The sequence below is a fragment of the Monodelphis domestica genome, chromosome 5 (assembly GCF_027887165.1).
Source record: "Monodelphis domestica isolate mMonDom1 chromosome 5, mMonDom1.pri, whole genome shotgun sequence".
Lineage (NCBI taxonomy): Eukaryota > Metazoa > Chordata > Mammalia > Didelphimorphia > Didelphidae > Monodelphis > Monodelphis domestica.
In genome coordinates this window covers 3,845,214-3,862,652 of record NC_077231.1, presented here as the reverse complement: position 1 = coordinate 3,862,652, position 17,439 = coordinate 3,845,214, and the positions used below count along the sequence as shown (strand labels likewise).

Below are 17,439 nucleotides of genomic sequence, written 5' to 3'. Positions count from 1 at the left end.
TGGGGGGGCAGTTCTGGCCTTTTCCCAGGGGAGGGCCAGGTTTTGGGTTTGGGATCTTCTGGTCCAGAGCCCGGAGCCCCAGGAGAGCTGCTTCTTGCCCTCTGGGAGCTGACATTGACTCAGAGCCACTGTGCCCCGCCCCCCATTTTCTTCTGGGTAATTGAATTGTGATGATCAGTCAGGATTCGGTTGGGCTCCCGCTCCCCAAGACTTCCCAGCTCCCATGTCTATGGGCAAATCAGCTCCTCCCCCAAACTCACTGTCAGAGGTCCTGGAAGCTTATCCCCATTGGATAGAAGGGGAAACTGAGGCCAGAAGTGAGAAAACGAGGAGCTCAGCGGATGAGGTCTTCCCTTTCCAGGCCCAGACTTCCTAATGCTGCCTCGTTTTCCAGGATTGCCCTCTGCAGAGAGCCGAGCTGTCCCACTCTCTGGGCCAGGATGGGGCCGGGGGAGTCCAGGCCATTCAGCCTGGGATGGATTTCTTTTGGCCAGAAGAGGGCAGAGGGGCCTTTGGAAGTTTTACAGATGAGGGAAACTGAGGCCCACGGAGGCTGCTCTTGCAGCCCAAGGTCCTGTAGCTCTGTCCCACTTTGGAAGAGCTGAGCTCACATCCCCCCTCTGGGGCCCCTCAGTTTTGGGGGGCCATTTCCTCATCTGTAAAGCCAGGAGGTTAGAGCAGAACAGGGGTCTGGTCCCATCCAAGTATTTCCAGAAGCAGATGGAAGCCCATTCTCTGGGATCCCTGAAGACCAGAGGTTTCCCCCAGGCCTGGCCCTGAGGGAGGCCAGAGCCTTTCTAATCTCCTTTTCCCCAATCCCCTCCAACCCATCACTTTACAGGCAGGGGAAACTGAGGCCCAGAGTGCTTCGCCCCAGACAGGTGGATGGAAGGGTGGGCTTAGGAGCTGGGGTTCCTCCTGGCCTTTGGGGGAAGGCCTCTGAAGCCTTTTGCTTTGGAAAGGGTTGGGGGCAGTATCTTTGGCTAATAAATGGTTGATGGAGCTGAAGGGGCCAGAAAGTGTGTGTGGGTGGTCCCGAGTTCCAGTCTTAACACATGTCCAAAGCTGTGTGGCTTTGGGGAAGCTCCTTGCCCTGCCTGGAGCAGCCCCCACGTGGCTCTGCCTGGGAGGCCCGAGTCCTGGTTCAGCTCCTCTCCTGCCTGGCACCTCCGTGGGCGGCGTACCCAGGTACCCCCCAGGGGGGCCCGGGCCGCTCACTGTCCCTCCCCCGCCCAGCTGGCCCCAGCCCCGTTTGCTGGTTCCCCCTCCTTCCTCTTATCACCCTGCTCCCCCTCCCCCCCTCACGTTCCCCCTCCCTCCCGCGCGCCCGCGCGCCGCTGCCCGGGCGGCCCCTGATTGGCGGCGCGGCGTCACGTGTCTCTCTGTTATTTCCTGTGTGTTTGGGAGAATGGAGAGAAGCAGCCCCGAGCGGAGCCGCGCCGGGGCCGAGGAGCGCGGCGGCCTCAGCCCCCGGCCCTGCCCCTGCCCCTGCGGCCGGGGGGCCCCGCGCTGAGCCCCGGCCCGGCCCGGGGACCCCAGCCCGCCTGCGAGCGGCGAGTAAGTCGCAAGCGAGACCCAAGGAAGCGAGTGAGTGAGCGAGAAAGCGCGGGCGCGCGGTACGGACAGGCGGGCGAGGGGGGACCGGGGAGGGACCGGGGGTGATAGGGGAGCCCGGGGGCGCGGCCTCGAGTCAGCCCCAGCAAGCCAAGAGCGAGCTAGCGCGAGCGCCCAGGTAACTGCGGGGCGGGGCGGGGCGGGGCGGGAGCACACCCCGCCCCGCCCCCTCCTCCCTCCCTTCCTCCCTTCCTTGCGCGCTCCCCTCGCTCTGGGAAGAGGGAGGGGCCGGACCGGACCGGACCGGGCGGGCCAGGTGTGACGGACTGGGCCCTCCCCCGCACGTGGCGGTTGGGGGTGCTGGGGGAAGGGGGCCTGACCCGCCCCCCCCATTCTCTCACGGGTGGGGGCGGCGGCAGCGCCCCAAGGTCACGGCCTACTTGTGCTCTCTGGTGTGCCCATTTCCCAGATATGGCAAGTTCAGGGAGCTTCGGGCCAAGGGGCGATGTAACGGGGAGAACCCGGGGCCCCGCGGCAGTGACTGTGCCAAGGTCACCCTGGTGGGGAGTGGGGGCTGTGATTCCGGGCTTCCGTCTGGAGGTCCTAAAATCCCTCACCCGGGTGACCCCCAGCTCCCCATCCGGAAACCCTTACTCCCTAGAGGAAGGGGGTGGGCCCAGAGACCCGCGGGGCTTCCAGCTCTACTTCCCAGGAAGCTTCTAGAACGTTTGGTGGGGGGGGGTGTAGGGAGCTGGGGGAAGTTGCCCGCACCCGGGTGCCCCCAGGACCGATGCCCTGGAGGCAGACCCGGCCCCCTGGGTTTGGTGGCTGAGCGGGAGAGGGCCAGGCGCAGCACTGGAACTGAGCTGAGTGATGGGGTACCAGCCAGGGCCCCTCAGGATGCTCCCACTTGCTCCTCCCCTTACAGCTGAGGAAACGGAGACTCCCCGGGGTCTTGGCCCCTTCTTTCCTGGAGCTGATGGTTCAGCCAGGTAGAGGGGGCCTCCCTTCCCCCCAGGAGCCCTCTTTGTCCTCTCCTTTATGCTTGTGCTCTAACAAGAGGACCAGAAGTCAGCCTCGCCCCATCTGGAGCTGGGGCTCCTCTGTGTTGGCCTGACTGTGGGGTCCCCTACAACCGGGGGGCTGTCATCTGGGCCCCACCCCGGAGAGGACGGGGCCTTATGAGAGAGGGAGGCCTCTGATGAAGTGGGCATCACCCGCACCCAGCACCTGGGGCTCCGGTAGATCTCCATCAGTAAAGCTGGCCAGTCCTGAGTGGCAGTGTGGCCCAGCGCCTGGGAGGGAGAGCTGGCCTGTGGATTCTCCCCTGAGCCCTTGGGTGGCCCCGTTCCTCCTCGCTTCCCACACCCCTCCACCTGCTCCCCAAGTGTGGCCCTGCGGCCCCCCGCCTCCGTCTGCCTGTGTGTGAGGGATGCCGGTCCAAACAGGACGCGTCCTGTCTTCGGTTCCTCGAATCCCCCAGAAGGGGGGGCTCCACCCACAGCTGGAGGGGTCAGGAAAGGGCTTTGCATGCCAGGGTGCGCGTGTGGAGGGACAGCAGGTGGGGCAGCGTGGCCTGGCCGCCGGCGAGTAAGAGACTGACCGTGAGGCGGGAGGGAGCCCCTGGAGCTCCCCGAGCAGGGGAGAGGCCACCACCGCCATGGCAGCACGCCGAGAACGGGGTGGAGGGGCAGAGTCTCGAGGCAGGCGAGCCACAGGTTCCGGCAGTCAAGCGGCCGGGAGAACCCCCATTCCAGGGCCCGCCTTCGTGACAGAACCGAGGAGATGGGGGGCAAGCTGGCACCCGGCCCGGGAATGAGGAGCTCTGGTTTAGAGGTAGGGCACAGGACCGGCGCTCCATTGAGAAGTCACGCCCATCGGGAGAGGCGGGACCTGGGGATCAGCTTGGAAAAATGATGCCAGTCTGCCCACCGGGTGCCAGGCACTATCCTGAGGAGATAGGCCCTGCCCCCCAGGAGCTGTGGCCTAGCCACCCGGATCCTGGCCTGTCCCTTCCATTGCTTGGACTCTGGCCCTGGCCTGTCTCTGGGTTGCATGTAGGGTAGAGGACGGACTCTGCTGTTTCATCGAAGCCAGACTGAAGGTCTTTAGATGCCAAGCCCCCGGTGATGACTCACTGTCCAGCCGCTGCCCCTTCCCCAGCGTGCCCTCTCTGCTCACCGAGCCTTTGCCTTCCTAGTCCCCCTCTGACCCCTCCAAGGCTTGGGGCGCCCTTCCGGAGACCATGCCGACCTCTCTACCCTCAGCCCCCCCCACCCCCGTCGTCGTTCTGTCTTTCTCCCTCCGGGAGGGCAAGAGCCCCTTGGCGGTAGGGCCCGGTTGGACCAAACCCTCCATCGCCGCCGCACGGGCCTCCCAAACTTCCCCTGCCCGCCGTGAGTTATGCAGTGGGCCTTCCCCTGTCTGCGCTCCCTGGCCCCCAGGCGTGCAGATTCTTGATGGCTGGGTTTCCACAAACTCTGCCAATGTTTTGAAAACTCTTGGATGGGAATTGGGTTTAAGTTACCTTGCGTCTGTGGGCAGGGCTCTGACTGACCAGTGCTCCCATTTTGGGGCTCATCCCTTAACCCACCTGTAAAGTGGGGGCTTGCTCCGTGTTCGAGGAGGTTGGACACTCCTTTTAGAATAGCTGCTGCCCCAGAAGCCAAGAGATCTAGTGAAACGAGTCCTGCCTCGGTACCTTTTTTCTGCCCTGAAGGCCTCTGGGAGTGGGGGCGGTTTATTTGTAGCCTGGGTAGTGTTTGGTGACCCAATTAAGACTGCTACCAATGGAGAAATGAGTGCTGGTCTGTCTGGTTGGGGATCCCACTTCCACCTGCCGGCTGGGATCTTCAGGGCCCGTGGGTGGCTTTTTCCTACAAACACTAGGTTATTTTTTAAGTTCTCAGAGGGCTTTGGATACTTTTCAGGGCTGAAGAGATGGTAGGGAAATGTTCAGAAGAATTCATCTCATGAGCTTAAATGGAGAAAATTTGGAAAATGAGGTGCAATCCATCCAAACCCAGGGGCCTTGTGGGGGGCTCAGTGGTGGCCTGCTAGCAGGAGAAGGACCCTGTATGGTAAAGTGACCCACTTTTTTGGTACTCTGGGCTTTTCAGAAAGAACTTGGCTTTAAGGAATTGTAACGTCTGATTGGAGTCATTTTTCTAATTTCCCTAGTCCTGGGTCTGCTCTTTAGAGGAGGAATACTGCCTCCTGGATGCCTGAGTGGGAGCCGGCAGCCTGGGGCTTGGACTCTAGTCTCAGGTCTGCCATGAAAGAGGGAATTGGATTAGGTTGGAGTTCTTAACCTGGGACCCTGAAAGGACTAGCCTTGTGACCCTGGGCAAGTCACTTCACTTTCCCTATCTGTCAAGTTGAGTTGGAAAAGAAGGCAAACCACTCCAACATCCAAGAAAATCCCAAGTGGGGTCACAGGGGACCCCACAGGGACAGGATTGAAGTGAGTGGGGAAAAGTCTCAAGGCATCTTTGATGGCAGAAAGAACACTTCGAATGCACTTGGCTTCTCTTTGTAATCCTATGTGTGATTTGAGGTGTTGGAGAACATTCTTAGAAGGGGTCCATAGGTTTCATCTATGGGGGCCAGCTCACAAACGAGGCTCAGGCCTTCCCATCCGCTTTTGGATGCTCTTTTAAGGGCCTCTGCAGGCCCTCTGAACTAGAAGGGTCTTCAGAGCTGGTTCACCCCCAGTTCTGATGTGGGCAGCCCCAGGGCAGAGGCTTAGGTTGGGGCTGGCCCAAACACTAGGTCAGGGGTTCTTCAGGAGCCCCTTTTCCTACTTGCTTTCAAACCCAGCTCTATGCGTCTGGCTTTAACGGATAGAAAATGTTTTGGTCCTTCATTGGCTCAAAGGATTCCCAGTCCTTTAGGCATAGGACAGTCAGGCCCATTTTACTGGTTTTATTTGCCCTGCCCAAGGGAGCTAGCCACTCGGGTGTATGGGCAGATTGGCCTAAAAGGGCAGGTTTTTGAGCCGCTGTCCTTCCTGGGCTGTGCGCTCTTAGAAGGCCCAGGTGGGCCTCGGAGACGTCTCGTGGTAACGCCGAGATGGGAAGAGCCTGGCACGAGACAGGCCAGTGATCGTGCTCATTCGTGCTTGGGGCTGTTCATTATCCTCCTCTGTAAGATGGGGAAACGGAGGCAGAAGGAGGCCCAGTGACTTGCCCTGTCTGAAGCAGAGCCTGGCCTCTTGCAGGGCCATGTAGGGGCTCGAGAAGAACCCTGGATTCAAGGCACGTTTGACCTTGGGGTTCAGTTTGGGATTCTCAAATCTTCATACCTCGAAAAGCCGTCTCTTGACTCCAGGTTTCTCATGGATAGAGAAAGGGCTCCGTAGAAGTCCCTTCCTGCTTAGATCTCAGCAAGCCTTCATTCTGCATTTACTGGGGACGGAACCCTTTTGCTTAGCCACGAAACACTGATGGTAACTAGGGGGATAAGGGGAGCAGCCTGCCTGCCTGCCCCTGAGGGATCATGGGAGGCTCAGGTCGGCCAGTTTGGACAGTCGAGCTGGGCTCGGCACACGTGACCACGCTGGTGAATTGCTCGGTGTTTCTGGGAATAGGGTGGTGTTTGTGGATCTCATCTTCCTCCTCTCCCCCAAGATGTGTTGGTTTTTTTGTTTTTAGCATTTGAGAGCAGAATAGATGTTAGTTGTACATTTAAAATGGGAGATGCAGAAAAGAAGGTTCTCATGGCAACGTTTGAGTTGCCCATTTTGCCCATAGAGTAGGTAGTATTTCTGATTACTAGTGGGGCTGTTTAAAGCCCTTCAGGATATACAGTATGTGCAGTGTGGGCGAGAGAAAGTTCTCATAGCAACAGCTCACTTTCTAGATTTCCTAAATTTAAAAATTAAAATTAGCTAAGCACCAAAACAAAGGCATGGCTGGAAACAGTGCGTTCGGGTTTTTGCTGTCCCCTCCTTTTCACAGGGCCTGACGAGTAGGTGCCAAACTGAGGACCCTTTTGAATTAGACCTCTGTCTGCTTTAGAGATGTGCCAGACTCGGTGCTCTTCATCTTCCTTTTTGGAGGCCGGAGAAAAATCTCCTTTTCAGAGAGTCAGAGGTCCAGCCTTTGAGTGGCTCGAGTGTCCCCAGGCGCAGACTGCTCTAGGAGCCTGGCAGGGGAGGTGGCCCAGACACTTTGCTTGGATCCACTTACTATGGCTAAAGCAGGAGCCAGCACCTCTTATGCGTCTGTTCCTTGTCACCTCTTGCCTGGTTCAGCTTAACGGGCTAAATCTCCTGACCCAGCCACCTTTCTGGAATCTTCTCTTTCCCTGGGTGCAATAGAAAGCCTTGGGTGTATATGGTAGGAGCTGAGAAGTGTCTGTCTGGGTGGTTGCCTTTTCCCCAGATTTCTTTTGGGTTTTTCCATTAAAAATACTTTTTAAAAATGTCACGGCCTTTCCTTCCTCAGTGGATAGAGCCCTCCTTCCCTTGTGGGGGTGGGGAGCAATTGACCTCCTGCCCTCTTTTCTCCTTTGTTTGAATGGCTCAAGTGTCTGTGTGTATTGTTTGCCAGGTTCTGCTGCTTCTGCCGGCCATCATTTCCTACCAACCTTCTGGTGTTTTTCTAACTGGGAGGATCGTGGAGTCCTCCCAGAGAAGGAACCTCCAAAGGTGTCTGTTGCAGACCTCTCCTCTTATAGAAGATGCGCTAGGAGGGGAGCCCAAGGCTCCTGGCTCCCAAGACTCTTCTTCTTGAAAGTTGTCTTCAACTAACAAGCAACTCTCCCTCTCCTCCCTCCCGCAACAGAAAAAAAGAAAGGGAAAACCTAAAACCTTGATAACAAGTATATGCGAACAAGCAAAACCAATGTCCACATTAGACAAGTCCCAAATGCACGTCTTATCACGCATCTCGCCTCTGTCCCAACCATCTCCGGGTCCTTCTGCAAATTGCATTGAGCAGAGTTCTTCAGGCTTTCCTAGCTGTTTGTCCTTACAGTGGCTTGTCACTGCACGCCTTGTTGTGACGGCCCTGCAAATCTTGCCTGCCAGGCTTCTCCTGGTAGTTAGTACTTCGTATTGCCCTCACCTGTCATCATTTGTTCAGCTTTTCCCAGTGGAGGTATGTTGCCTCAGTTTCCCTGCTTTGTCACTCCAAAAAGAGCTGCCCAGTATTTTGGTACAGATGGATGCTTTTCCTCCTGTTTTGATGAGCCCTTTGAGGTATAGGCCTAGTAGTGATATCATTGGGTCAAAGGTAGGTATGCACACTTTAGTTTCTAAACTGACTGAACCAATTCACAGCTCTACCAACTGTTTCCTTCTCTTTCTTCCTTCCAGCCTCAGGATTTCTTTCATTTGCCTTTTTCTTCATTTTTGGAGTTTCGGGGCATTCTTTCCCATAACTGGGAATTTCTTTTTTTTTTTAATTTTATTGAGTCAACTTAGAACATTATTCCATGGTTACAAGAATCACATTATTTCCCTCCCCTCCACCCGCCTCTCCCATAGCTGATGCTCAATTTCACTGGGTATCACATGTGTCCTTGATCAGAACCTATTTCCACGTTGTTGCTGTTTGCACTGGGATGTTCATTTAGAGTCTCCATCCCCAGCCATGTCCCCTTGATCCAAAGCAGTTGTTTTTCTTCAGTGTTTCTACTCCCAACTGTGGGAATTTCTTCCCTCGAAAACCACCTGTTCTTATCCTGTGACCATTTTATCTGTTGTGGAATGGCTCTTATGCATTTAAATATTCTTTTGTATCTTGGAAAACGAGAGCTGCTTCAGGTTGTTGTTTCTTCTTCAACTATTTCTTTCCCAGTTTGAGCTGAATTGGTTTGAAGTTTGGTTAATTTTGTGTCATCTAAATGATCCATTTTATCTTCTGATCCCCTGTAGCCCTTCGTTGGCCAGGGACTCTTGCCTATCCAGAAATGCTCTTTATTTGTTTGATGTGACCTTTTATATCTAAGGAGCAATGCCAACGCTTGGTGTGTGATGTGAGGTGTTGAGCTAAGCCTAATTTCTGTCAGACAGCTTTCAGTTGTTGCAGTAGTTTTGTTGAGACCCCTGTGGCTGAGGGCTTTGGGTTTCTCAAAAACCTACCCTACCTCCCACCTGAAGTTCTGCAAAACCAAATAGACAGGTGGAGCGAGCAGTTCACAGCTCTAGGCTCCCCCCTTCCATCCTGGCAAAGACGTGGAAGAGCTGATACTCCTAACGCCAGATTTTGCTGTAACCCTTCCTCAGAGGGTGGACATCCTGGATTTCCATTTCTTTGTTCCCCCCAAAAGTGCTGCTGGGAATATTTGGGTGGATGAGTGACTCTTGGATCTCCTCACATTACATGCCCAGAGTCAAAGGGTGACAGTGTTAGTAGCATTCCTGCCATTGGTCCAAAAAGCTTTCTGAAGTGGAGGGGCCAATTAGGAACTTCACCAGTGGGCTACTAGCATACTGTTCCCGCCTTGGCTCTTGGTGGCTCTTGGTCATTGGGTTTTTGTGAACTCCGTGAGGGCAGGGCCTGTCTTTTTGCCTAGTTTAGCACAGCGATTGGTCCCTAGCAGGCACTTAATAAATGTTTATTGGCTCAAGGGTTTGTATTAATTCCCTCTATTTCTTGGATAGAGGGCCCTTAGAGCTATTTGATGCAAAGTTCTTCTCCCCCCATCAAGTTTCTCTAATCTTTCCTATTTAGATTGCTTTTCTTTATACAGAAGCTTTTTAGTTTCATGAATTGCGATGTTGTATTTTATCTTTTGTGGTCTCGGGCCCTTGTGCCCTTGAGATTTGTCCCCTAGCCATGGGTAAGAAAGATGCCTAACCTGATCCTCTTCTACTTTTCTCTAGGATTTGACCTTGACTTGAATTCTTTGAGACTGACAAGGAACATCATTTGCTTATTTCTGTTGAAAACATTCCTGTTCTGTTTGGCGTAATTATGATGTGTGCGTGTCCAATCAGCTGGAAGAGCCAGCAGATTGTGCAGGTGGGATGACTCAATTTACAGGTGAAGAAGCTGAGGGTCCCAGGGATTGTGTCTAGGGCCACCGGTGACCCTCACCTCGTGGGGACTGACCGACCCTCCTCTCTCCCCCCGACCGGCATTACTTGTGTTGGATGTATGAAAGAGATTGGAGAACTGAAACAGTCCTCCAGGAAAATCTCTTTCTCCCTTCTTCCGGAATACTTTAATCCAACACAGATTGTGTTGACCTGGCCGAGGGGCTGGCCCAGGGTAGGGCATGGCTTCTTCGGCCTCTGGCTCTGCTGTGGTGTTGCCTGGAGCCCGAGCCCAGAATTCCTCTGCATTAGCTGCTGCTGCTGCTGCTGCTGGGAGTGGTTTGGGGGGGGGGGGGGCGTGGAGCAGGCAGGCAGGCAGGCAGGCAAACCTTCACTATTGACTTGATCCTGCCATTAGGGAGCTCTCCCAGAGTCTGTGTTCTCTTGAATAGGCTTTGCCTCCACTCGGCCACCCCGCCCCCCACTCTGCTATCATCTACTTGTGTTAAGAATTTATGATAAACACTGAGAGTTTTTACAGATTTTCTGCTCCCAAATGGCAGCCATTGGGTGGGGGTGGTCTCCACATCTCCGTTGAGATTGGTCTGCTTGAGGCAGTCACCTACTTAGCTGTATGCAAAGTAGGGAAGCTGGGTTGTGTGGAAGAGAGGGCAGGCATCCGGAGAGCAGCAATAAAGGAAAAGATCCAGAGGGATCCCAGTCTGAAAGACGTGATTGCTATGTTTTGTTTTTAATCACCTTTATTTTCTTCTCACTCCCTCATCTTTATTCCCCCCCCAGACACAGCACTTAGAACAAAGAAGAAAATGGGGGGGGGGGGGTAAAGCCAGCACCCTGGACAGATGGGAGCCTTCTCTTTGTGGCCCCACAGGCCAAGCTGGAGCCTGGAGCAGCGTCATTGCACCGAGAGCATTCGGGCTTTGTTCTTTCTGCAAGCAGGGTTGTTGTCTCTGTAATGGGTGTTCATTGTTTTTCTGGTTCTACTAACTTCCCTCATGTCAGGTAATAAACATCCTCCTGCTTCTCTGTGTTTTTCACATGCATCCTTTCTTAGCGAGCATCCCGTCCCATCGTGGCCCCAGTTCGAACCATTCCCTGATCAGTGGGAATCTTTGTTTCTAGTTTTTTTTGATGCCTGAAATACGTTGCTGTATGGGGGCCTTTCTGTCCTTGGGTTATGTGCCCAGGCCAGCAGTGCTTTGCTGGGCCCTCCTTGCCCATACCCCCTCCAGCCTTGGCTCTTGGCTCATCTTCTAGGTGGGACACAAACTTTCCAAGTTGGTTTCCTAGTGATTTGAGGTTCTTGGGCACTATTTGTTCATGAAGGAGGAGGCCTCTTTCCCTCTTCTGCTGGCATTGTCTCCATCGCTTTATTATGTTTTTAATAAAGAGACTATTGGAAACTTGAATGAGATGCTTGAGTCGGCCTGACCCTAGAATCATCTCCCTAGTATGAGACCTCCCTTCCTTTCTACAGGTGAGGTATTGATAGTTGTGGCACAGGAAATAATTGGGTAGTGCTAGTCAGAAAGCCAGCCTGACTTCTTTTGGGCCCAGTGGCCATTCATGAATCAGCATCAGTTGTCAGATTGGAGGCCTGGTGAGGGCAGTGTTTGAGGGGAAACGTGTCTTGTTGACTTGGACCAACGACTCGAAAGGGTTTGAAAAGGAAGGCTGTCCTTTTGGACAGGGCAGCATTGTGGTACAACAGAAGGAATTCTGTCCCTGGTGGCTTCTCTGCAGGCTACCTTGGGCAACGGGCCTCTGGGGCCTCCAAGTCCCTTCTGGCTATGCAGCTTGGGTCCTAGGGGTAAAATATTCCATTTCTAGACGTGACAGCTAGAAGCAACTTCAGAGCCTCTTTTTGCACAGATGAAGGGAAGAGGTTTGGCATGGTTGCGCCCAGATCTTGCCAGACTCAGAGCCAGAGGGCTTTGGGTTCCAAATGGAGCGTTCTTCTGTGCGCCTCACCACGATGGGCTAACATAGTCAAAGCTAGAGGTGCCCCTTCTACCCAGTAAATCTGCTGGCTTCCGGTTACCTCCAGGGCCAAATAGCAATCCTCGGTGGACACAGAGAACCGTTTCTCGTGACCTGGCTCCAGCTTCTTTTCCCGGGAGGACAGGGTCCTTCTTGTGGTTGCTTCGTGTGCTCCTTGCTCTCTCGCTTGCACATCTTCTGCACAGCCTTCCCTTTGTGCCCATTAGGTGAGGCTCTGTTGCCATCTCTGCCTCTGACGCTCTCTTCCCCTGGCCCTGGGGATGCCCCTCTTTGTGTGTGTACAGTGCCCACTCCTCCTCCTCTGCTGAGTGCACTCTTCCGTTTGAGATGAGCTCCCTCCCTCAGCCGAGCATCATCTCGGCAATAGACCTCATTTGTCGGCTAGATCTTTCCTGTGTGGGTGACCCCCGGACCTTCTGGACTGAATCACAGGGGCCCGAACCAAGCCAAGGCCAGCTGTGAGCAGAAGCAGCTGAGGGGGAATCGCCCTGCAGGACAAGGAAGCCTCCGTGTGGTCGGACAGACGCCCTGCGAGAGTCTGGGACGGCATTTTGCTCCAGACAGGTACGGCCGGGTCTGTCTTTGAGTCGTGACCTCCGTGATAACCCAGATGTCATCAGCTGTAGGGTCGGCTTAGTCTGGGCAGATGGCCCCTTTCTCCAGGACCCCGAACTCGTCTGGAAGCAAAGACCCCTCTTTATTTCTCCTGGGATTGGATGACTCCACCGTCTAGCAACGAGTGGGACTGCGTCTGCTCTGGCTGGAGGGACGAGAGAGAATTCAGTATAAAATGACAACGGCCCGGACAGGGATAACGGGAGGAGGTGGTTCGGCGTCCGCGGACATGGAGCAGCCTCCAGCATGCCGGGAGATGAACCTACAACACCCCAGTGGGCACTGTACGCATGTGAATGGGGGAAGCAGGACAGATGAAATAACGCCTCTAACCTGGGTTCCTCGATGGCGTGCTTCATAGATGTGGCTGGTTAAGAAGATGCCGGCCTCAACTAGGCCTTCCTAGGCCAGGAAGTCACCGGGCCCGTCTCTGCCCCCTTATGGGAAGCTTTAGCTATAACCTCTATGATGTTGTCTTCCCTGAGGACGTGCACCGGCTCTGGCACGTAGTAGGTGCTTGTTGTTCAGGCCTTCCAGTCATGCCCAGCTCCTCGCGATCCCATTTGGAGTTTCTTTGTAGAGGAACTGGAGCGGCTTGTCATTTCCTTCTGCTGCTCCTTTTACAACTGAGGAAACGGAGACAAACAGGGTCCCGTCATGTCTGCGGCCAGACTCAGCCTGGGCCCAGTGCTCCACCCCCTGGGCCGCCTGCTAAAGAGGGTCCTGGGACCGCGGCGGCCTGTCTGGACCCGTTTGGGAGCCTTTCCCTGCTGATAGAGAAGAGCTGCGAGAAGGCGAAGTACCTGGGGGAGAACCTCCCAGAAGGCCGGCTCGCCTGCTACTGAAGGGCACAGATGGACGGCTCCCGAGGCAGCTGGCTAGTCTGGTTGGGAGGTTACCTCTTGGACCAGAATTGGCTGCTGTGGAATACAGTCCCCCTAGAGGCTCAGAAGGCCTGGGGGCTAGGAGAGGCTCCATTCCTCCCTCCCCTTTCAATGCGCTCCGCCCCTGTGAGGCTGGGCCTGAAGTTGGTCTCCCCAGGGGTGCGCCTGGCGCAGGGGAGGGCGGCTCTGCCTTCCCTTCCATAAACAGTGCTTGGGCTTTGGGGGTCCCCGTTTGTCATAGGAAGAGGACTGTCAGGAGGCTCCGCTGAGAGAACCTGGAAAGCGCTTTGCAAACCTTATGGGCTCCACAGGGCTGTGGAAGTTCATGTCAGTTGTCCGGAGGGGGCGGCTGGGGAGCTCAGTGGATTGAGAGCCAGGCCCAGAGACGGCTAGCCTAGGTAGGTGCTCTGCCAGCTTCTCCATTTCCAGTGGGAGCTCTTGGAAGGCCAGGCCTGAGTCCTTGTCTGTATTTGCGCCCTCGGCACAGAGAAGGGACGCCCCCCAGGGTGGCTCTCTGTCTCCCCATACCTGGTGATCTTCCCATAACGCCCCATGGCACTGAGGGAGCTGGCACAGGGCTTCCCTTCTCATATATAGTGAGAAAATTCGTGACCGATGGGTTGTGCTAACCTCGTTGAGGAAAAAGAAGAAACGAGTTTTAGTTTGGGGGGGGTGAACTCTAGCTGTTCCACCTTGAACGCAGAGTCCGCAGTGTACACACTGGAAAAGCAATTGAATGCTTTCTGCGGCCCCAGTGATAGGAAATACAGAGGGCCAGTCGACAGCGGTGCCAGGCGCGGGGCCACACGCTGGGATACCTGCAGCCAGCAGGAGTCCATCCCTGCTCTCCCACAGTTGCCATGCCAATAGGGGAGATTGGAAAGGTGGCCATTGGCCTCTGTCATTCTGTAGAGCGCGGCCTTCAGTTTTATCCCACTGGTTACTGCGCAGTGTGAGAGGGAGGGCCCCAACCATCGCAAAGCTGGGTCTCAGGAGGCTTTGTTGGTTCCTTTGTCAAAGGAGGAGACTGAGGCTCAGGATTGTTGTCCACCCCCCCCCTTGGGTGTGTGTGTGTGTGGGGGTCTTTCTAGGAAAGCCCTGAGGGGCAGAGGAGGAGCCTGGCGGGAGGATTCTAGGCATTTAGGAAAGAACAGTCTGTAGAGCCTCAGTGGGATTCAGTATTTCATTTTATTTTAAAACCCTCCCCTTCTGTCTTAGAATTGTTACTGAATATTGGCTCCGAGGCAGAAGAGCAGTAAAGGCTATGGAATTGGGGTTAAGTGACTTTCCCAGTTATCTTAAGTGCAGATTTGAACCCAGGACCTCCTGCCCCCAGGCCTGGCTCTAACCTGCTGAGCTCCCTAATTGCCCAGACCTTCTTGTGGTGCTGAAGGTGGAAGGCCAGAAGCAGTGGCCAGGTGAAGCTGGGGGCCTCAGGGCCATCTGCCATGGAGGGGTGGGAGCAGAAACCTGAGTGCTAGGGAGTAGGAAGGGCTGGTGTAGATGAGCTGCAACACCTTCCAGGACAGTTGGCATGAAGAGACTTGGATTACAGGGTGCCGCTGCCAGAGATAGTGCTGAAGGTGAAGGAGCCCAAACAACAAGGGGCTTAAAACAGAAGGGAACACTGCAGGCCTTTCTCGGGAGTCCCCAAAGCCCTTGGCATAAACTCGTCTAAGCTCCTCCTCTCTGGGAAAGGCCAGGCCCCTACTTCTGGAAGCCCCGTGCCGCTAGCACTCTGTGGCCTCAGCCTTCAGGCACACTGGCTTTGTGGAGTTTGAATTTCTCCAACTCTGCGGCTGGCTCCCAGCGGGACCCAGTGGCAGCCTCGTCCCCTTAGACAAGTAATCTCTTCTGATGGGGGAGAACCTCCAAAGCTGGGTAGAGAACTGAAGCTCCAGGGGGGAAGCAATGGAGAGGCATTGAATGAGGCGCAAAGAGCTGTGTTGGTGGAAGGATGGATTAGAGGGAAGAGGAGAGGCTGGAGGGCTGCTGGGAAGGGAATTGCATGGCCTAGGCACAGGTGGGAATGTGTGAGTGCCCACTGGAGGAGAGTGTGCTAGTGGTAGAGGCCAGTCAAGAAGGCAGTTGTGGAGTGGCTCCAAAGTACCTGGGTTCATCTTCCATCTTCCCACAGCAGGAGGAAAAAGCCCCTAAAGAGCCCCCTGTCCCTTTGCTGTGCCCCCTTTCTTCTCAGTTCATTTGGGAATGGAAAACGGAGGCATCTGGTCTTTAACGGATGTCTGGGGACATTCAAATATGGCCTTGTTTGGGTTAAACAGAGACAATTTCTGCTCTTTAGCTTTTGGCCTATGGCATGGACACAGTTCTGCATCTGAGACAAGAACAGGCACTCGCCCCAGCCCCCCAGAGTTCCCCCTGAGAGCTCTCAGGGCTGGGCACATCCTGGTAGAAACGATCCCAAAAGACAGATCATTTATGCAGCTCACACACTGTTCTCGCCATTTGGAAGGGGAGAACGCTGGGGCTTGGAGATGAAGGGCCAAGGTGGGCCCAAGATGTACAAGGCCCTAGGAGCGAAGGGTCCCTGGTCAGTGCTCCAGGGTGCGGCCTCCTGGATCCTGACTTCCCCTTCAGAGCATCACTGAAGTCTTGTCCAGCCCCTTTGGGAAAGGTTCTGGAAGTTTTACTTGAGTTTTTGTTAAGAACCTTGAAGGGAAGAAAAGGTTTCCATTGTCGGTGAGAAAGCCCAGGTCAGCTACGTGTGGGGGTGAAGCCAGCTCCAAGACGAGCCGCCTCTGACGGACCTTATCTAGGCTGGGCATCAAGAACAATGCTCTCCACACTGTGCGCACACCAGGTGCTGGCAAGGCGGGCTTGAAGGGAGCCGCAAAGCGTCACCGCTAGAGGGGACTTTGGAAGGCCCGTGGCCCGGAGAAGGCCCCACATGCAGAAACGCTGGCTGTTATTGGCATTGTCCTTATTAGAGGGGATGCATCTGTCAGCCTAGTGACGGTACGCTGCAGGGAGAGGGTGCAGGCAGGAAGTCCTGCTGGAAAGCTGTCGAAGCCCTCCAGCCCTTTATGAATAAGGAAGGCCATGGCGGAGTGGAGGAGGACGAGGCCAGTGGCATTTCTGCCCTCTTCATTTTTTTAAGCTAAGAATTTTGTGTGGACTTACTCGTGTCGGTGTCATAAACTTACAACAGAGCTTTCCCATCCTGCAAGGCCTTTTGGGACATCCTGGCCCCTTTGGCACTCTCTTGGGACCCCTTTTCTCAGAACCAGGTTCTTGATTATTGAAGTAAAGTTCCCGTTTTCCTGCCCAGGTTCATGGACCCCTCAAAAGGAGACCCAGTTCAGGCATTTCTGCTGTAATGACAGGTGCTGTTGGAGGGTTTGAGGAAGGGCTATTCCTAGCTCCCTCCTTGAGCTGATCGTTCCAGGCTCCAGGGTTAGCGGAGCCGTCTGAGCTTCCCAGGAGACAAGGGTCTGCACGCACACTGTGTACACGACTGAGGGCCGCAGAACTGGGGCCTGCCTCGTTGGGCTCTGGGCAACACTTCCTGAGATGCCCGATTTGGGCTCTCCTTGCCCCTCTCAGGCCTGCCCTGTTACTCCCTCCTTTTACCCCAGTCCAAAGAAGAGGCTTGATTTTATGAATCCATTCTCTGCCACCATAGTGAAGTTGTGGCTGGATCACTTCTTCGCTTGCTGGTTGTAAATGGAGGCGGAGGAAGGCCGGGTTTGCTTCTGAGTGACAATATGGAATCTGCCTAAAGAAATGGGACTCCCACTTGTAATGGTTCAGTCATTGGGCAAGGCCTTTGGGTGGATGTTGGCCTAGAAGGTTTGGCTTATTCGTTCATTTAGCAAACATTGAAGCATCTTTGCAATGGAGTTGACTGTGCTGAGGGTGAAGAAGTTACCCAGGTCACTGCCCCCTCCCCCGGGAAGTTACAGTTTAACTGCCTTTCATTCTATGGATGGAGTTAAGCCTCAGAATGGTATTCTGGGTAAGATTCTACTTCCCTGTTTGGAACGAGTTCCCTTTATCATGTGCAGGAGCAAGCTCTCTGTTTTCCTTGGGGGGATGCAAACTGTTGCTGAGATCTGTGTGTTCTCTTCTTTCTGCGGCCAGAAGGGGACCCTTGTAGGAATGAGTGAGGTCAGAGAGGTCACAATGGAGTCTTTGCAGCCAGGTTGGTACTATTGAATGGGCTCTTTTATGGACCGTATGACAGAAGGGACCTTGGAGTGGGAGATTGGGAGATGTGCCCAGATCTGGGAGAAATTCCTTCCCTGTACTTTGAGATTTGGGTCATTCGAATCATCGTTTCAAATTATTTCTGGATAGAAGTCTCTGCTAGTGATCCTGGCAAGGACTTCTGTTCTGCCACTCTTCTCCCCCCTCCTCCCT

General features: G+C 54.7%; 1 protein-coding gene across 4 annotated transcripts in view; it reads left to right on the top strand.

The window, feature by feature from the left end:
• The first annotated feature begins 1,406 nt into the window (after window positions 1–1,406).
• The window catches only part of TCF20 (transcription factor 20), a 75,477-nt gene continuing 59,444 nt past the window's right edge, over window positions 1,407–17,439 (top strand). For 3 of the 4 annotated variants that reach the window (XM_056797464.1, XM_056797463.1, XM_056797460.1), the window contains exon 1: window positions 1,407–1,587. The gene's annotated coding sequence lies outside the window, so the exon portion shown is untranslated. Of the gene's footprint in view, window positions 1,588–16,773; window positions 17,222–17,439 lie in introns of those variants that run through there. The other variant, XM_056797461.1, reaches the window with a different exon arrangement.